Here is a 21,105-nt window from a genome sequence, read left to right on the forward strand (position 1 = left end):
GTTCCAAAGAGGCTCAGTTGGGGGTGCACCAGCTTTACTTCAGTTTACAGAGAAGGGGACCCAGTCAACACCTGCCTTCCAATTCCTGGTCTGTTTCCTCACTGGGATAAACCTATAAAGGAGGCAGGAGTCCATGACTCTCTTCCCCCACTGAATTTAAAAATGGCTGTGGAATAAATAAAAGAAGGAGAAGACAGTGAAAGATCAGAAGTAGGTCTAATTTGCATGAGTTGTTTAAACTTCCAGAAATATCTTTAAAAAAAGAAAACAAAAACGAATTTTCTATCTTTGGCCATGTCCATGGCATGCAAAATTTCCTGAGCCAGGGATCAAACCTAACTACAGCAGTGACCCAAGCCACACCAGTGATGATGCTGAGTCTTTAATCACTAGGCCACCAGAGAACTCCCAGAAGTATCTTGAACCAAACTGGGGTCTCTGATCAAAGGGTCCATGTGGGAGGTTGGAATGAGGAGGCTCATGGGTCCCCTGCTGGCCAGGCTCCCTCTTGGTGCAGGAATTGCAGTTTCTCCTCTCCCCCAGCACATCCCTCCTGAACATGTAACCAGGCTTAACTGGCACCAGGACCATGGCACAGGGAGGAAGGCCTGTGGACCAGGCAGAAGGCCTGGTGGAAGAAGCAGGGCTTGTCGAGTGTGTCTGTGTGATGCATCTTTCTGAGCTTCTGGGTCAGGACTAGGTAGCTGGAAACCCACACTGACTCATTTCTGCACATGGTCCCTGCTCTTGAGGTATTGACTGTCCCTCTGGGAAGCAGGGCATGGATGTGTGCAAAAAGAAGGAGTCACTTCCCAGAGGGTGTCACAGTGACTGGGGCTTCTGGAGGCTGGACAAGGGGGTGATTCTTTCTGATCCCATCATAGCTGCCTGTTGTGGTACCTGCAGGAGCTGGATGGTGGAGCCAGATGATGGAGCCAGGATTGGGCAACAACATACATTCGAGGCATCCACCTTTCCTGGTGAGTTCATCTTGGTTTTGTATCTGCTGTTCTTTTATTTCTTCTCCTTATTCATATTTTGACCATGTTTTATACCTACCATCAAAAAATAGATGTTCCCATTGTGGCTCAGTGTGTTACGGACTCAATTAGTATCCATGAGGATGTGGGTTCAATCCCTGACCTCGATCAGTGGGTTAAGGATCTGGCATTGCTGTGGTGTAGGCCGGCAGTTGCAGCTCAGATTCAACCCCTAGCCTGAGAACTTCCATATGCCACAAGTGTGGCCCTAAAAAACAGCAAAAAAACCAAAAAAAACAAAACAAAAAAAGGATTGTCTCCCAAACATTAGTTCTTGTGATTCCTTAGCTCTCAGGGATGTAGACATGTCTGCATTTGATGGGGTTTTCTTTACCTTCCCTCCAAGTTCAGTACATGCTTTGTAGTCTTAATGAATCACCTTTCGCCGTCTATGGAGGTTATTTCCCCCCTAATTTAAAGAAAGGATCTGCCAGTGGAACAACCTAAATGAACTGAAATGCCCCTGCCGAGTGCGCTTGCCCGGAGGACAGGCTCGTCGTTGATAGACTTTAATCAGATCCCTCTTCTCCGTTCCCAGGAAATCCTCCTTCAGTGAACTTCTCCTAACCCTGTCTCTGGGGTGTCACCCGGCCGTAAGGCCAGCGGGGGAGTCGTTTTTGGAAGGCCGCATGGGGAACAGCTTTGGTGAAGTGTCTTTTCCTCTCCAAGAAAGATCACAGGAAAACCTTTTGCTCAGAATAAGCATTTTGGAAGGGTGCTTGGCAGGCTTTGGCCCTTCAGTGGGGGCAGCACCCTCCCGGGGAGCTGGGGTGTCAGCAGCAGCGGGAGCAGCAACCTCAGCCTTGGGGGGCCCAAGCCACTCCTTCTAGCCCCCTCCCCTGTTAAGGAATGTCCACCTTCCCTCGGACCCAGGTGTGGGTTTGTCTTTTTTAGGAGTGGATCTAGCATTGGGGAGGCTTCCTACATCCACCCTTGATCCCCCATCTCCCCGCTTCCAGGTATTGCTACTGCTGAGCAGGGCAGTCCCCAGCCTTGGCATCGCTGCAGCACCTCTGACCTGTTTCTAGGTCCAGCTGCACTTCTCATGGTCCCCAGCTGCCTTGCCTTTCCCCGGGCTCGTCCCTTGGCTTGGAATGTCCTTTTCTCCCTTTTCCCAGCTGACTCACTCCCCGTCTCCCTTTAAGACTCCATTCGGTGAGCAGCTTTGGGGAAGTCTCCCTTGGCCCCGGTTGAGTTGGAGGCCTCCTCTGAGCTGCCCTCATGTCCCCTCCACACCCCGTCCTCGCTCTGATTGAGTTCTCTTGACATGGAAATTGTATTTGCCTGTCTTCTTTCCTGGACCCTTGAGTAGATGGGTGAGGTCTGCGTCGTGGTCGTTGCTGAATTCCAACACTCAGCACAGTACTGAGCAGAGTGGGTACTTAGTAAAGGTAGTATTTGCACGTTAGAGATGGTGGGGGGGGCTGCCTTCTGGGTTGGCAGCACAGCCAGAGGGGGTGAACGTGACCTCCACGTTATAGTCTAACTCACTGCTTGCAGACCCTCTTCGTGTCAAGCGGGGACTCTGCGCTCCATGCCTCTCCTCCCCTGTGAACAGACTCTTCCCCAGCTCGGCCGATCCGCTCACATCCCCCAAGCATGTCCTGTATTATTCGTCTCACTCCTCTTTGTTCATGCCACCCTCCTGCCTGGAACACCCATTTCTGCCCTTGTCTTCAGTGTGGTCTCTTCATCCACCTCATTCTAAGACCCGAGTCCAATCCTTATTTCGAGGAATCTTACTTTTATAGCTCCTCTGCCCACAAGTCTCCTTCCCTTCTGAATGTGGGTGAAGGAATCCTCCCAACCTCACCTTCCACAGGATCCCTTAGCATCCCTAATTTGTCATTGACAAATGTCCCCCTTGGGGTGCTGTAGCCCCAGGAGAATGGCAAGCGAATTGCTCCTCCAAGACCCTAGCGTGTCTCCCTGACTCCTCCAGCCTGGTTCCTGGCAAGTGCTTACGGAGTGTTTGGTCTTTTCTTCCTTGGATTTATAGTCATGAGAGGCTGCTCGGGGAAAGGCTGGCCCAGAGCTATGAAGAGGACAGGGCTGGGGGCTCCCGGAAGTGGAGTAGGTGGGCATTGGTGTGGGGTGATTTCCGAAAGCTTCCATGCAATACCATCCGCTCCACCTGGACTGTAACCATCAGTGAATCTTTTTTTCCCACAGACAAGGCAGGGCAGCCTAGAATAGAGGGTCATGCTACTGCTTTGGGGCTTGTCCATGGCTAGGAGAAACCCCGGCATGCTAGCAGGTAGCAGTTGAGGAGCTGCACAGAGAGACCTCCGCCCCTGGCTCCTCCACTTCTGTGTGAGCTGGTCCCACTGTAGTTGGCTGGCAGAGAAAACTCAGAGGGGACCAGGCCTCCCTCCACCTCTGCTGATGAAACTGGGACCCCCCCTTTCCAATCTGGAGAGGCCGCTGCAAATGAAGCGCTTATTTGAAACGTCCCCTGGAGCCATCCTTACGGGATCAAGATGCAGAAAATAGTTTAATGAGGATGCCAGCCTGCAGGTGCACCTGTGCTAATTTTGAAGAGAAAGGCACTAACCTGACAGCTCAGAGAGGAAGGAGCCGTTAAGCCTCTTTGGGGAAACATCAGTCCTACAGGGCAGACAGAAGCACCTCGCTGAAGCAGGAGGCAGATGGCGAAGGCATCCTTAGCATCCTTGGCCCCAGCAGCCTGACAGTTAGCCTGCCCCCAGGACAGACTCAGCAGCGTCCTTGCAACCTAGCAGCGGCTCCTCAGCAAACCAGGGTGGTAGGGAACCAACCGTGGGGGCTGGAGAGGAGATACCCAGAAACATGCAGAGTGAGGAGAACAGGATAGAGAACTCAGAGGCTGGACGGAGGGTCTAGCACAACAGCTTTTAGAGGTTTTTGACCTTGACATTAAGAAATACCTTTAAAATCATATCCCACTGCATCCCAGGTGTGCATGTATACACATCGATGAAACACAGAGAGAACCGACACCAAGGTGCCACGAGACCACGCTTACCCCTCCACTGTGTAGGAGGTACTCGGAACATTCTACACAATTCTTTCATTTGAAAATGCTTCTTGTGACCCACTGTATTTTTTTCATAACCTCACTGATGAGTTGCTTCCCACAGTTTGAAAAATACAGGTCAGGCACTTGTGGGCCTGGAGATATTGGAGTGGAGAGCAGGCAAGCCCGCGCTGCCCGCTGGAGTGGTACAGCCTTGCCCTCTCATCTGCTCAGTGAGAAAACAGTTGGATCCTCCTCACTGGTTTGCGGTACAATTAAAAGGAGGTAATCTCTGTGAACGGCTTAGCGCAGGGATTGACAAAGGCATCCGTGCCCATTGGAGGTGATGATGACGAAGGGCCTGACTTCCGTCCTAGCTCGCACATGCGCACTGCCATCCTCGGTGGCTCCAGCCTCCTTTTTTACAGCTGTCACTGCTAAGGTTGGAAGCCACTTTTATACCTGTTTGACAGCTTCAGCTCTTCTAAGCAGTGAGAGGGACATTGAAAAAGGGCAGTTGAGGAGTTCCCGTGGTGGCTCAGTAGTTAATGAATCTGACTAGGATCCATGAGGATGCGGGTTCAATCCCTGGCCTCGATCAGTGGGTTAAGGATCTGGCATTGCCGTGAGCTGTGGTGTAGGTCACAGATGCGGCTCAGATCTGGCATTGCTGTGGCTGTGGTGGAGGCAGCAGCTATAGCTCCAATTTGACCCCTAGCCTCGGAACCTCTGTATGCCACGGTGCGACCCTAAAAAACAAACAAAAGAGGGCAGGTGAGGAGTCAGAGCTTGGCAAGGAGGCCAAGGTTGAGGCCGTCATGTCATGGGATGCATGTGCATCACGGAAGGAGCCTCTGGCACGTCCTGTGATAGACACATGGATGGAGACGAGATGGCAGCACAGGGAGGCAGAAAATGACCTTAGTCAGAAGTGGCAGAGAGGAAGGTCATACCATAGACCTGGAAAAAGCCACCTGGAAAGTAGTGGGGACTAGAAGTCTGAGCAGGTGGTAGCCACTGGATTGTTACCTGCCTCAGGCGAATCTTTTTTTCCATGCTCATTCTTGCCCTTTTTTGTGCAGCTGGGCACTCTGAGTCTGCCCTCGCCACCCTGGACCTGTCTCCCTCAGCTCTGACGTCCACGGCTCTCATGGGAGCCGGGCCCTGCAGATTCCTGGTCCTGAGCCGTGGGCCGGAAGTGGAGAGCCCCAGGCCTTCCTTCTGGAAAGGGACCTCTCAGGCTTGCAGGGGAGAGGTGATCACCTGGCTGGGGCTGAGCATCCACAGTCCCCCTGGACACAGGCAGGAGAAAGCCTCCTGGGAGCCCTGTGGTTTGCACATTCAGTCCCATGTTGTGGATTTGGTGCCTTGTCAAGACAACTGTCTCCTTTGCCCCGTCCCGTTTCTCTTCCATGGCGCAGAGACACTTCTTTACCCTAAAGTGAGCCTGGATGTTGATGTTGGAATGGAGCAGTGCCAGCTGAGCTGGGGAGAAGGGGGCAGGGCAGGGAGAAGTCTGGGCTTCCGGGTGGAGTAAGCCTTCAGACCTGGCTGCGTCAGCTTCTGGGAGTGAGTCCAGAGGGTCCCCAGCTTAGGACTAGTATAGATCTTCCCTGACTTATGATGGAGTCACGTCCTGATAAACACATCATAGTCGAAAGCATCATAAATCTCAAAGATGCGTTTAATACACTAACCCACCAAAGAGCATAGCTTACGCGTGCTCAGAACGCTTACATGAGCCTCCAGTTGAACAAAATCAAAACTTTGTAATAAAGTGTTGAAGATCTCATCAAAGTGACTTACTGAGTACTGTGCTGAAAGTGAGAAGCAAAATGGTTGTATGGGTACAGAAGGATTGTTTACCCTCGCGATTGCCGGCTGCCTGGAAAAATCCAACCATTGTTAAGGAGGGACCATCTGTACAAATGTAGCTGGTGATTCTCAGAGGGCAGTCTGGGCACAGTGGCTGTCGCAGGGTTCTCCTGCTCCCTGTGGTTGGGTGGCCCTGCTTTTCCACCCCTTGGGACATTACAACCACAGCCCCCTCTGGCTTGGGAGACCGGCTGAGGCTGGGCCAGTGCCTGCGCATGGCTGGACGGTGCTTCGTGCTGCCGGTCACCAGCAGCCAGATGACCAGTGGGTGCTTGCTGATGCCACAAATAACACCGTGTAATGTGGGAGTCCAGGGCGTTTTTCTTTCGTGAGGTTTCAGGCTCTTCCTGAGAGCTCCGTCCTGCCCACCCTGAGAATAGCCTCCGGGAACAGTTGCTGGATGTGAGTGGTGCACTCTGAAGGAGCGGAGCGCCCTGCTGTGTAGATGAGCACCGGGTGGAAATCGGTCCTGGGTCTCCTTCTCTCTCTCCCAAGACCTCTGCTGGTTTCCTTAAGAGCCAATGAGCAGTTTCTACTTTGTAAAGCGTCTCGGCTTCATCCTGCCTGTGCTGTGCCCAGTGGGGAGAGCCTGTAAGTGCCTTGAGAAAAGGCCTTGGGGAGGGGGGCTCCCCTTGCTCGAGGACTCAGGGGAAACTTGCTGGTGTGGATCCTGGACGTGGGGGCATGGCTAGGGAGAAAAGGGGACGGGTACATTGGGGCCGTGCGTGGCCTGCAGGCGGAAGGGCTGAGAGCCCCAGCTGGAGAATGTGAGGCAGGACCAAGGCTCAGCTAAATCTTTGCCTCTGGGGCCGCGGGAGCCTCAGGGCGGGCTCATCCTGGCCCACTCGAGGCGGGGGCGGGGCGAGGAGTGGGGGCGGGGGTCACCTGGCAAAGGGAGGGCACCATGGGCTGGTGGGTCTAGCCGGGGATGGGGTGGGGGCAGTGTCCACTGGGGGGCACTGCAGCACCACCTTGGGCGCCTCTGCAGCCCCTCCGCGCCCGAGGAGTGGAGCTTGTCTACTCCCTAGAATTCTTGGTAGCTCTAGAGGGAGACAGAGATTGGCCAGGCTCTGGGCTGTCACCTGTGCCGGGGGTGGCCGCGGGGCGGGGGGCTGAGCATCCCGCAGTGCGCATGCGTGCGTTCTCTCCCCGCCCTCTCCCCCGCCACACCACTTCTTCATTCACACGGACACACACAGACCCACGTGTTCACAGCCGCTCACACTCAGAAGGCACCAACTACACACCCACGTACAGGTTCCTAACCACACACAGCTACACTCGTAGTCACACAGGCTCTCGCACACGCTTGCTCATAGTCACGTGGACTCTCATATCCACTTCACATACACACACACACACACACACACACACACACACACACACACGCACAAACTCTCTCTCTCCCGGCGTTGCCAGTCTCAGCCATGTGCCTCACACATGCAGGCAGGCCCGGAGCAGCTGTTTGTGCGGTGGGGCTGATGTAATGTCAAGAAATTTCGTGTTATATTTAAAATGACACCTGTAAAAATAATCTTCAATTTGTAATTTAAATACTGTAATACTCAATTACATGGACTGACAGGCAGTGTCCCCGTGGCTTTGGAGAACAACATTCTTGTGCCCCCCTCCCATGGACTGGGGATGAGGTGGGGAGGAGCCCAGCCGCCTTCCCTGGCCACCTGCGGGGGTCACCAGGCCCCTGCCCGGTGGCTTCTGCCGCTGCCTGAGTTCGTGGGCCGCAGGTCCATCTGTCCCCGCTCCCAGGTAGCGTCCAGCAGGAGGCCTCCTGTGGGTTTACCCAGGTGACCCAAAGATACAGTTTCCACCCTGGCGGAAAGAGGGGGCTCCTCCAGGACTGTGGATGGTCCTTGGGCTGCCCAAGCCGAAGGTCCCAGCGCACAATCCCACAGCCCCGCAACTCTTTGCCCTCTGCCTCGCAGCCTCAGATCTGCCCAGCCCATGCCCGCAGTTCACAGCCCTGCAGCCCCAGGGCATTCAGTTCCACCCCTGTGCTCCCCACCCCTGTGGCACACACAGCACCACAGGACAGTTTACCTGCCCTTGAACCCCTGGTCCTTGGTGGCACAGCTCACCACTCCCCGCACAGCCAGTCCCTAAGCTCAGGGTCTCAAGCCCCAGACCCACCGCCTCTTTCCCACCCAATCTCCAGCTCGCAGCCGGAGCTACAGCCCACAGGAGCCACTGCCTCCGGCCTCCAGTGCGTGGCAGGCGGTCCTGCAGGCACTGACACGGAGCTTGTCCCAGGCTGAGCGCATGGCTTTGCTCCCACGCCAGCTCCTCCTCCTCGTTTCTCTCTCCACTCACAGAGGGCACTCCCCTCCGTCCCCCTGCTGAAAATGGGTCATTGTTCCGGACCTCCCTAAATCCTTCCCTCCACGACCCTGAGTCCATTGCTTACCAAGCACTGTCCCTTAAATGTCTCTCCCGTCGGATTCTCTTCATCTTCTACCTAGTCCCAGGCTGGGGTCATTTGCATTTCTTCACTGGCTGCCTTGTCTCCAATTCACTTTCTGCAGAGGGACTGTTCTCAAAAAGCACTGCCCAATAGCACTTTCTGGAATGCTGAAAAGTCCTAAGTCTGCAATGACCAATATGGTAGCCACTAGCCACAGGTGGCTGTGAGGTGCTTGAAAAGTGGCCAGGGCCACTGAGGCACTGCGTTACCTTTTTAGTTTTTTAATTAAAAAATTGTATTGAGATATAATTGAATACAACCTTATATTAGTTGCAGGTGTACAACACAGTGAGTCAATATTTATACACGTTGTGAAATGATCACTGTGAAATGATTTAAATCTAGTTAAATCCATCACTGTGCATAGTTACGATTTTTTTTTCCTCTGTGATAATCTATATGGGAAAAGAATTTGAAAAAGAATGGATGTGTCTACATGTATAACTGAATCACTGTTGTACAGAAATTATCACATTGTAAATCAACTATACTTCAATAAAATTTTAAAAAAGGAAAACTTTTATTTTCTTGTGATGAGGACTTTTAACATCAACTTTCTTAGCAACTTTCAAACATGCAATATAGTATTATTAGCTATAGTCATCATGCTGTACATTAAATTTTATTAATTTTTTTTGTCTTTTGTCTTTTTAGGGCCACACCCAAGGCATATGGAGGTTCCCAGGCTAGAGGTTGAATTGGAGCTGAAGCCGCCGGCCTACACCACAGCCACAGCAACGTGGGATCCAAGCCGTATCTGTGCCCTACACCACAGCTCATGGCAACGCTGGATCCTTAACCCACTAAGCGAGGCCAGGGATCGAACCCTCAACCTCATGGTTACCAGTCGGGTTCCTTAACCACTGAGCCAAGATGGGAACTCCTATATTTTATTAAATTTTAATCAATTTTAATTTTATTAAATTTAAACCATCCTGTGCGACTAGTGGCTGCCGCCTTGAACAGTGCAGCTCTAAGCTGTGAACTTGACCACGCCATGCCTCCGCCTCCACGCCCTCCCCTTGCTCTGAGAGGAAACTGTGGCCTCCACAGTGCAATCTCTGTGGCCCGGCCTATGTACCCATTCATATTGGAAAGCTTGTCCTTTGCTTTTTCTCCTCCAGCCTCCTAGAAGTTTCCTAGGTGCTGCTTTTTTGCACACTGTTGGGACTCACAGTGTTTCCTCTGCCTGGAAACCTCCCTTGAACTCAACCTCCATGCAGGCCCCGGCCACTCTGGGCACCTGCCGCGTTGCCGAGGCTGACCGGAGCCCAGCTCGGTGCTCCCACAGCACCTCCTGTGGCCCTTCGCAGCCTCAGTATAGTCGCCTGTATCTGTAGCCCTCTCCTCCTCTCCTGGGTGGTGGCCTCCAGGACGTGAGAATTGTCTTCTGCCTTTGGCTGTGTCCCTGCTCCTGCCTCAGCATCTTGCACATAGTAGATGCTCAGCTAGTGTTGGCTGGATCGTTAAATGGAAAGGCTGGGCTTCCTCAGCAATGTGTGTCTCTGGGAAGCAGTTGAGATGGAGCCCGAGTGGGGTGTTTCTGGATTCTTGGGGTGACCTCTTCTGATGGCTTTGCTTTGCCAGGAAAGGAGAGGTCGTGCCTTTTGATTGACAGCCCACCGCTTCCGCTTCTGTTTTACTCCCCTTTCGCCCTGTGACTCTTACTCAGGAGACGGAGTTGTACCAGCCTGTGCCCTTGGATGCCCTTCTGGGCTGCAGTTCCAAAGGCTGACTTCTGGGGTTATTTGGGTCTTAACTTTTGCACCACTGCTCCTTCCTGCTGCCCTCCCCCTAACCCGACCCCGCCTCTGATACCACTCCCACCAGGCACAATAAGTAGCCCAAGCATCAGGGCATATTCCTGGCCCACCCAGTAGTATGCGGATTGAGCTTGGCTGCTTCTGGCTGGCTGTGCCCTCGCCTCCCGCAGACCAGAAGGTGGAAGAGAAAGGTGAGGTCGTTCCCAGTGGAGAAGCGGGCGGATGCAGCTTGGTGACTGATAGTCCTCAGGCCGCAGACGCTGTCCAGCTTCTGAGAGCGCAGCATCCCCCAGGGTTGGCTGGGGTTTTGAAGCTGATTTTAGGGTCATCATGTGGTCTGACTGGCCGTGCAGCACAGCCCTGGGATGAAGGCTTTGGACTCAGTCCTGCCCCCATGTGCTGCTGCGGTGCAAACCTGAGCACTGGTTTCCACGCCCCGCTCTGTCCACCAGAGCTGATATCCTCTGCCTCCTCTGGTTTCCGTGCAGGTCGTCATGCAGGCGACAGCTGTGAGCACAGGGTCTGGTCCAGAGGAGGGGCTCAGTATATGGCAGTCGCTCTTAATGTTCACAGGATGCCCAATGAACTCTTCCAGAAAAATCTTAGCCTTTGTGTATGGTTTTTACGTGGTCAGTCCAAGCATTCTGCCACTTTCCTCCGCAAAAGGCTAAAGGAGGCAGGAGGGGTGAAGCCCCTTCCACAGTAGGGATCATAAAAACAGCCTGGTTACTGCGGGCCGCCTTTGTTCCAGATATTCTAAAGCTTCGTAATCGTCTTCCTACTCTTTGCTGCAAACTCAAGGGAGCGATTAACGTTCCCATCCTGTAGACCTGGAAGCTGGCTCGGAGGAAGTGTCAGTTTCCCAATCCACACTATTAGAAAGCGTTGGAGCCAGAACTGCAACCCAGGCTCTTCTTTTTATAAACTAAAAATCTCCGATGCTTAGAATACAAAGCACTTGGCTGTGAGGCAGGGCACATGCTGATCACGGCCGGGTTGGAGAGCATCTTGGGCCCACAAAGGACTTTCCCACGCTCGCTCCCTGTGAAGCCCCATGTCACCCTGGGAGGTGGCAGGGTGGGGCCGCTATTCCTGTTTCACAGTTGAGGAAGCCCAGCTCGGAAGTAAGAGGTTCTCTCGTGCAGGATTGACCATTTTGAAAGTGATGGCCACCTCCTGATTCATTGCAAATCAGACTGTCTCCGGCGACATGAGTGACGGCTGGAGATCAACCCCCTTGTTGGCTGCGGGTGCCTTGGGGTTCCTTCCCCGCCCCCCCTCCTTGTCCCCTTTCTTTTCATAGCACGCTCAGCGGGAGAAATGTTTTTTTGGACCTTGTCTTTTGGAATTCTGCATTTTTTCCTTATTCACAGCAGACCCGACATCTCTAGAACTTGGTTTTTCTTGGAAGGATTGCCTGTGAGAATGGGCTTTTGTTTGGATTTCTTTCTCCCTGGAGGGGCAGGTGGGGGAGCTGGGAGCCAGCAGGTTAAGGCTCCCCCTCCTCTCTCCCGAGGCCTCTGTGGCTCTGGAGACGAGGCCTCAGGAGAATAGCTGTGCCTCCCCTGGGAGGAAAGCAGGAGTAGATGGGCTGCTTGCTTGAGAGCTCTGGGCATCGTGCTGGGGTTGGGCTCCTTCTGAAAGACTGATTCTGGAAGCTTCGGGTCCAGGCTCCTTTGGGCAGGTAGTACCATTCTAGTGGGTTCCTTGAAACCCAGATATATAAGCACTGCCACACATCAGAGACCCAGAGCAGCAGGGGAGGAGCCCCTGCCTCTGTGTGTGTGTTTCTGTGTGTGTGCAAAGTGTGAGTGACAAGCGCTAGAAGCAGCTTCGGTCACTGGGAATCTAGGCACGTGAGAAATAACAAAGATTCCTTCTTGAGAGAGACAATGCAGCCTACTTATAGCCACATCCTCAGTCCATATCCTGAGGTCTGATATACATCAATGGCATTTTATGAACAATTATTAAGTGAACAAATTCCTTGTATAAAAAACTGAGGTATGATTACATAGTGTAAAATATACAGAACTTCATTGTACTGCTATTTATTTATTTATTTATTTTTAATTGTACTACTATTTACAATAGCCAAGACATGGAAGCAACCTAAATATCCATTGGCAGATGAATGAATAAAGAATTGGTACATATATACAATGGACTATTACTCAACCATAAAAAGAATGAAATAATGCCATTTGCAGCCATATGGATGGACCTAGAGATTATCATACTCAGTGAAGTAAGTCAGACAGAGAAAGAAAAGTATCATATGATATCACTTATATGTGGAATCTTAAAAAAATTGATATAAATAAACTTATTTACAGAATGGAAATAGACTCAGATTTTGAAGACAAACTTGCGGTTACCAAAGGGTAAATGTGGGGAGAGGGAGAAATTAGAAATTTGGGATTAACATATACACACTTCTATGTATAAAATGGATAATCAACAAGGACCTACTGTATAGCACAGGGAATTCTATTCAATGTTCTGTAGTAACTTATATGGGAAGAGAATCTGAAAAAGAATGGATGTATGTACTGAATCTCTTTGCTGTGTACCTGCAACTGACACACCTTTGCAAATCAACTATACTCCAGTATAAAATAAAAGTTAAATTAAAAATCACACAGAACTTAAGTGCACAGTCCAAAGAGTTTCAACAAATGTCTGTGCCCAGATAGCCAATACCCCCAAGAAGACGCAAAGCATTTTCATCACCTGAGAAAGTTTCCTTCATGTCCTCCTGCCCCATGGGAAAAAAACCACCGTGCTGAATACTGTCCTCGTCGTATTCCTGCCTGTTCTTGGAATTCATAGAAAAATTAGATCAAACAATATAATCTTTTTTTTTTTTTTTTTGTCCTGGCTCCTTTAGATGAGCGTGTTTGCAAGGTTTATTCCTAGCGTGTGTCTAACCGGTCCATTCCTTTTTATCCTTGTTTGCTATTCTGTCGTCTGAGTCTACCTCAGATTTGTTTGTCCATTTTCCTTTTGAAGGACATTTGGGTTGTTTCCAGTTGGGAGCTTTTATGAATAACTCTGCTGGGTGTATTCACATGTAGTCTTTTTGTGGACAATTTTTTTTTTTTTTCCTTTGAGTCGTTTCATAGGAGTGAGATTGCTGGTTCATTAGATAGGTATGTGTTTGATTTTATAAGAAATTGCCAAACAGTTTTCCAAAGCGATTGTATCATTTTCCACTTTGCACCAGCAAAGTCGGAGTGGTCTAGTTGTTCTGTATCCTTTCCAGCCTTTGGTAGAGTCTTGTTAATTTAGCCATTCTCCTGGATGTGTAGTTGTAACTCACTGTGGGTTTTTTTTTTGTTTTGTTTTGTTTTGTTTTTTTTTAATTTTACGGCCATACCCTCGGCATATGGAAGTTCCCAGGCCAGGGATAAAGTGCAAGTTGCAACTGCGATCTGTGTCACAGCTGCAGCAATGCCGGGTCCTTAAGCCATTGCACTGGGCCAGGGATGGAACCTATGCAGCCACAGAGGAAGCTCCATAACTCATTGTAGTTTTAGTTTGCACTTCCCTGGCCACTGGCGATGCTGATCGTCTTTTCTATGTTTCCTGGTCATGTGGAGTTCTTTTTTGTTAAGCAGCTAAGTCTTTTCCAATTTTCAGACTTTTAAAAATTGATTCCCGAGCACTTTTAAATGTAATCTGGATTCCAGTTCTTTGTTGGATGTACGGATGGCGAATATTTTCTCGTGGCTTGTCTTTTCATTTTTGTATGTCTTTTAATGAGAAGTCCAATGTATCACTTTTTCTGTGCTTCGTGCTTTTTGTACTTTGTCAAGGAAAAGTTTGCCCACCATAGCCCTACCAGTTCTAAACACAGATTTCCTTTTTTTTTTTTTTTTTTTTTTTGCCTTCTGGTTTTACCTTTACATTTAGGTTTGTAAAACAAACAGAAACAAACAAAAAACCAAGCCAACTTGAGTTAATTCTGGTGAATGGTTTGAGGCATCAGAGTTCCCCTTGTGATGGGGTGGGGGTCAGGTGCTTGTGCACACGGGCCTCCTGTTCGGCTGCAGGACGTGGGCTGATCACTGGCGCCTTCATTGACCGCAGCCTGAAACACAGCTGTCCTTGGGAGCCACTGCGGGTGTCCGAAAATTTCTACCTGTGGGAGCACTTCTGGAGCCAATGATTAAATAATTCATTGTTATCTGGTGTCATGGATGGCTCAAATGGCAACTGAAGGAATTTAGACCAGGGAAATCTGCCCCTGAGAGTCCAGGAAGGTTCTTTGCAGGAGGTTCTTTTTTTTTTTTTTTTTTTTTGCAGGAGGTTCTTGAGGTGGGCTTTGAAGAATGGAGAGGGTTTTGGTGTGATAAATATAGGAAATGAACTCAAATAAAATCAGCTGATTTGGGAATTTCCCTTCTGGCTCAGGACCCCACATTGTCTCTGTGAGGATGTGGGTGTGCTCCCTGGCCTGGCTCAGTGGGTTAAGGACCCAGTGTTGGTGTAGGCCACAGCTGCAGCTCGGATTCGATCCTGGCTTAGGAACTTCCGTGCACTGCAGGTGCACCCGTAAAAAGGAAAAAAAAAAAAAATTCAGTTGTATTGTACCTCTGCCCTCAGCTGTGGGAAAGGTGCTCAGTGGGATCCAGATACACACACATACACGTTTGTCTCTATTAGTGTGTACACTCATCTCTATTTCTGTATCTATATCTACATGTGAATCTAATCTATATCTAAATAAAAATTGATATCTAAATCTCTATCTCTAAAGCTAAATCTTTATCTGTTTCTATATCTGAATCGATACCTATGATTACGTCTGTCTCTAACTTACATGTCATCACCGGAATCTCTGGCTTAGGAGTAACTAACAGGGTCAAGCCTTTGCAGAGCCCGTCTGAGCACCTGGAGAGGGCTGGGCACCGGGCACTGGGCGGTTCTCCCGCTCTGCTGGCAGATCTGTCAGCCCTCTTCTCATCTAGGCTGTAGATCAGCACCGAGCAGGCCCTCGGAAATCACCTAGGCCCACCTATCGTTATACAGATATGGGCGCTGGGCCCAGGCAGCGGAAGACTCTTGTCCCCTGTCCCCGGGTCATTGGCAGACCAGGAGCACACTCACCTCACCTGGCTCTGACCTGAGGAGCTCTCTCATCTGCCACCTCCCACTCCCTTAGAGCCGGGGGCCCTCCTTCCCTCTGTGTTCGGCTCTGGCAATGCTCTTTAATGCTGGTTCCATTTCTGAGCCCTCCAGGGGTTAGAATAACGGGGCATCGGCCCTTGCTCATCTCCCTCTATGGACTTGACATCAACAAACCATCAGAGCCTCTTTCTTCCCTCTTTCTAACAACTCATGAGCTGTTGGAGGACAGAAGCCGTGTTTTAGAGACCTCAGCATCCCTGTATTTCATGAATTGACAGCTCGGGCCACACTCCACATGCCCCAGAACCACCAGGTTGCTGAAATTCTGCCTCAATAAGGTATCACTCAGGCCAACACATCAAAGCCCAGCCAACAGCTCCGCTAAACAAACTTCTCAGGTTAAATAGCTTCTGCTCTTCTGGTGGCGTTGATGCTTTCCATATTCTTGTTTTCTTTCTTTCTTTCTTTTTTTTTTTTTTCTTTTCTTTTTACAGCTGCACTTGCAGCATATGAACGTTTCTGGGTTAGGGGTCGAATTGGAGCTGCAGCTGAGGCCTATGCCACAGCCCCAGCAACACCAGATCCAGCTGCCTCTGTGACCTATGCCGCAGCTTGCAGCAACTCCGGATCTTTAACCCACTGAGCGAGGCCAGGGATCAGACCTGCATCTTCACAGAGAGTATATTGGGTTTTTAACCTGCTGAGCCACAACAGGAACTTCCTGGTTTCTCTTTGTTTTTTTTTTGTTGTTGTTGTTGTGGTTGTTTTGTCTTTTTAGGGCCACATCCGTGGCACATGGAAGTTCCCAGGCTAGGAGTCAAAACAGTTGTAGCTGCCAGCCTACACCACAGCCACAGAAGCGCGGGATCCAAGCCCCCTCTACGCCACTGGATCCTTAACCCACTGAGCGAGGTCAGGGATTGAACCCACCTCCTACCAGTCAGGTTTTTCACTGCTGAGCCAGATGGGAACTCCTCCTTGTTTTCTTTTCAAGCACCCATTCAGCTCCCACCCCCTGAGATCCATGCTTTGTTAATGACACGTATGCCAGGCAACCTTGTTGGAGGCCCAAGTTGGTTTGGTCCTGGTGGAATGCCGGAGCGTCCCTCCTACAGCCTAGACCCTGCCAACAATCCACAAAGGGAAGCTGGCTTGTCCAAGAAGGGCAATTAGTGTTCAAGTGTCAGTCACCTTGGATGAGGCTGATAAAGGGGAGGCCAGGTCTAGGGGAGACCAGGGACAGTGTTTGTTGACCTGAGCTCTCGGCCCAGTGCAAGGCTGGAGTCCTCTGGCTTGTCTTTGGGGTTTTTGTGGGCACGCCCTTGGTCTCTTAGTGCTGGGAGTGTCCCCGGGGAGGCCCGAGTGTGATGCTATCACTTTCTCATTGGCAGCAGTGCTTCTGGATCTGCTGGCACAGGAGCTATGAGATTCCTGCAGCGCAGCACGCCCTGGAGAGATAGGACCCGTCTGAGCACGCTGTTCTTCTTCCTGGAGCCTGAGTGTCCCTTGAAATTAGATTCCCTTTGTTTATTTTCTCATAGCTTTAGTGATGGGTTTCTGCTGACTTAGAGAGAAGCTATGTATCCTGTGGAGGAGGCAGAGGATTGCTGTTTTTTTAATCCAAATTTGGGGAAGTCTCCATGACCCCGATCTCTCCTGGGGGCCTGGGCAGAGCTCAACTCCTGTTCATCACTGGTGCCTCCTCGCCGTCAGGGAGGGCTCAGGACAGGAGGGTGAGCCTGGAGTGCTGGCCAAGGTAACCGAGGCCTGGGCCTGCGGACAGAGCTTGGCTCCACGGCCTGCCCTCTGGAAGCAAGTTTGAATCATCCATGGGGCTGGTCCACGCGTCAACATCCAACTTGGGCTCTGCTGGCTTGTTCTGCCAGAATGCTTTCTCTCTCAGCCTCGCCCACCTCTTGTTGTCTTTTTAGGGCTGCACCTGAGGCATATGGAGGTTCCCAGGCTGGGGGTTGAATCGGAGCTGCAGCCGTCAGCCTACACCACAGCCAGAGCAACGTCAGATCCAAGCCACATCTGTGACCAGCATTGCAGCTTGCGGCAACACCGGATCCTTAAACCCACTGAGTGGGGCCAGGGATCCAACCCGCATCCTCATGGATACATGTTGGATTTGTAACCCGCTGAGCCACAGCAGGAACTCCTCTCTCAGCCCTTTTTATCATTCACATCTCACTCTTGGAGACCTAGCCTGTGTCACCGCTTTTAGAAAATTTCCCCGGCTCCCTCTGCCCAATGTAATTCAATGCTACAGTCATACTGTGGCCTCATGAGAGGCCAGCCTTCTGCCCCCGACCCCCTTCGGCCTCCAGCAAGTCTTCTGTTTGTATCCCCAGCGGCTCTTTTCCTTTTCTCGGATGAGCCAGTGTTGTCTCCTCGGTGAGAGGGGGCCTGAGGGCAGAGACTGCGCCTTATTCAGCCCCATTATCCAGGCACTTAGCACCTCACAGGAGCTTGTGGACAGTTCAAGGCCCCCCCCCCCAAAGTTTTTGTTGCTTCCAGGTCAAACGCATCCTGCAGCCCTTTGTGTTCACAGCCTTTTCTGTGTAGCGTCGAGTCTCTGGTACTCATATACTAGGACACTTGTTTTTGTCTACTCATTTCTCTTCTTCTAATAACTTAGGAGCCACTTGAGAACACAGACTGCATTTCAAATTGTCTTAGCATCCCTGTATTTAATGAACCGACAGATCAAACCATATACCACAGGTATGGGAAGCACCAGGCTTCTGAAGTTCTGCTCCGACAGAGGCATTCCCAGGCCAACAGGTCATTCTGAGTCCAGCCAGTTGTGCCACCAAACTGCACTGGCTGGGAGTTCCTGTTGTGGCTCTGCGGGTAAAGAACCTGACTAGTATCCATGAGGATACAGGTTCGATGCCTGGGCTCATTCAGTGAGTTGAGGATCTAGCGTTGTCACAAGATGTGGCATAGGTCACAGATGGGGCTCGGATCCCGAGTTGCTGTGGCTGTGGCTGTGGCCAGCAGCTGCAGCTCCGATTTGATTCCAGCCTGGAAACTTCCATATGCTGAGGATGCGGCCCTAAAAAGAAAACCAACCAACCAACGAACCAAACAAACTCCACTGGCTGGACCAGTAGGTAGTGCAAAATTTGCTCTCCTGCTTATCAGGGTCTGGCCAAGCTCTGCTCCTCTGGGGGAAGCACAAGATAGCTCTTCCAGATGGAGCAGAAACAAAAGTACCCCCCCCAAGCTTCCCCATGAACCTTCCAAGGCACCCCTTCCCTGAGCTCACTGCATGGGCTGTCAGGAGCCTGAGGAGATGGATGCGCATGTGCCCAGCCTGCACACGTGACACACAGGAGGTGCTAGGTGACGGCTGGCTTCTTTTGTCTCCAGCTGGAGGGAAATGAGTGAGAACACACCGCCACTGGTCCCTGTGGGCGAGCGTTTAGAATTGAGGCAAGCAGTCACGTGCCGTCTAGCTTAGCAAACTGACCTCATCAGGGCTTTGGTGGAGTCTGGTGTTTGTGAGTTTTCTTTCCTTTGTTGACCTCCCTCCTCCCGCCTCAGGTCCTAGGTCATCCTCTTAAGCCCTGAACGTGTGTGGTCTGGGCGAGTCTGGCTTCCTTATCTGGGCTATGTGCTCCTGAAGGCCGAGGTCCTGGCGCATTTCCTGGGCCCCAGGCACAGGCCACCTGGCTCAGCGGAGTGTCTTGGGTAAGTGTGGGATGAAGATCATTGATCTAGTGGGCTCTCTGGCATCCCCTACATTTCCCAAGTTTCCATCAGTCAGGAGCTTTCCAGAGTCCGGATGATGGAGACGGGGGAGGCAGGATTGTGTGGGGATGCAGGTAGCATCACTACTTCCACGGGGCAGTGGTACCTCAGGGCCACCACAGGAGCAATCTGATTGGCTCCTGCACCCTGAGCAGTGGCCCGGGGGGCCTCGCCCACGTGGCTGATGGGGAGCTTCCTGACTTCTAAAGACCCCTTGACCTCCGGCCAGCTCAGGCTCTTCTCCAGGTGCTTGGCAGAGCTGAGCCTGTTCTGGGCTTTCGAGAATGTGCTTCCCATCAGCTTTCCCGCAGCTCACGTGAGCGTTTGAAGTGGGGCACGGGGTAAGGTGATACCCGCTGTAGCTCAGGCCCAAGTGGAGCCTCGCAGCCCAGCCCTGATTACACAGGCCTGCTATGTGACCGGCCCCATGGCTGACGAGCAGGGGGACTGGAGCCGCTTACAGTTCCCAGGAGGGGAGCGCTCAGGTCCAGGGCCTGGGCCCTGATGGGCGATTGTTATTGCAGTGTGTGTGCACTTGGATGACGTCATGCTATGAGTGCATGAATATTTTTTTGGTCAGTCTTTTAACACAAGTTTATGTTTTTCAGACCTTAAAGCTGCAGGTCATTTTTTACATTTGCTATTGAGAGCAGATGTGACTGATCCCTATCGGGTTCTACTGAAAAATGATGGGGTTGCAGAAGGTCAAATACAGAATGCCTTTCAATCTCCATTATTATTTCCTCCACTCAGTGGCCTCAGCAGGAAGCCTGGGCTGGCTAACGGTGGCCTTCTGAAATTCTCAGCCTTTTAGCCGCAGCCCCACTGGCGATCCCCGCGCCGTGAACCCTGTCTAGCTCAGCCGTCAGCCAGGGCTGGGAGGCAGGAGACTTAGGGGTCTCAGGGCCTCGGTCTGCCCTCTGTGCAACGGGAGTGCGGATTGGGTGATACTGACAAATGTGGTGAGATCCTCACGAAACTGCTGTTCTTTCTTTTTTTTGGGGGGGCCACACCCGCAGCATGTGGAGGTTCCCAGGCTAGGGGTCAAATCGGAGCTACAGCTGCCAGCCTATGTCACAGCCACAGCAATGTCAGATCTGAGCCGTGTCTGCCACCTATACCGTAGCTCATGGCACTGTCAGATCCTTAACCCACTGAGCAAGGCTGGGGATCGAACCTGCGTCCTCATGGATACTAGTCGGGTTTGTTAACCTCTGAGCCACGATGGGAACTCTGACACTGCTATTCTTTAGTTTGATAACTCTTGGGTTTGGGGAGGCCCAGACGGGGTGTTGTGTCTTCGGCATTGTTACGCATCGCTCTAGTGATCTCGAGAGGTTCACGGAGATGCAGGTTGAGCCAGTGGGAAGGTGGCTGTGCCGTCCCTTAACGGAGAATTGGGAGGGGTGGCTTCCAGCTTCCCATCCATCACTGGGGTCATGGACCACCTCCTGAGGGCAGCTCTGTTTCAGGATTCCATCCTAGACTTGGGAACAATACACTGCCTCCCAAATCAAATTCTCTTATTCTGGGAGGCTCTGCGGTGAAGGCAGGCTTGGGCGGGGGCAGGCCCGGTTAAGGACCCCTGCTTGGTGTCCACAGTTGAGGTGAGCACTGACTTCCCTGAGAAACTCAGTTCGGGATCCCGATGCGGTAAGGGTGGACAAGGTCCCACGTCTCACAGGAAGACCCCTGAGGGGACTGTCACCCCCGAACAGCAGACCTCATTTGCTTTCGAGAACACAGTGGGACCTGTTCCAGGCTGGTGTGTCAGAGGCAGCCCCAGCTGTCCCCCTCCTTGAGCTGCTGCCATGACAAGGTAATGAGGTTGTGGTGGCATCCGGTGACGGGCTTTGGATTCGGACGGAATACGTGGCCATGAATGAGCACTATAGGGGTTAACTCTGACCACCGGGCTTCCAGGCTGCTGTGGGGAGTAATTCATTCACCCCTGGATTGATGCATTGATCTGTCCTCCCATCCACCTCTCCATTCACCGACCCCGCCCCCCCCACCATCCATCCATCCACACATGCATCCATTTATTTAGGAAGCACAGGG

At 51.6% G+C, this 21,105-nt stretch overlaps 1 protein-coding gene across 3 annotated transcripts in view; it reads left to right on the forward strand.

The window, feature by feature from the left end:
* Positions 1-21,105, forward strand: part of OSR1 (odd-skipped related transciption factor 1) — a 396,637-nt gene that overhangs the window by 19,559 nt on the left and 355,973 nt on the right. For 2 of the 3 annotated variants that reach the window (XM_021087818.1, XM_021087817.1), the window contains exon 2: positions 907-980. The gene's annotated coding sequence lies outside the window, so the exon portion shown is untranslated. Of the gene's footprint in view, positions 1-906; positions 981-21,105 lie in introns of those variants that run through there. The other variant, XM_021087812.1, reaches the window with a different exon arrangement.

The sequence above is a fragment of the Sus scrofa genome, chromosome 3, assembly GCF_000003025.6.
Source record: "Sus scrofa isolate TJ Tabasco breed Duroc chromosome 3, Sscrofa11.1, whole genome shotgun sequence".
Classification (NCBI taxonomy): Eukaryota; Metazoa; Chordata; class Mammalia; order Artiodactyla; family Suidae; genus Sus; species Sus scrofa.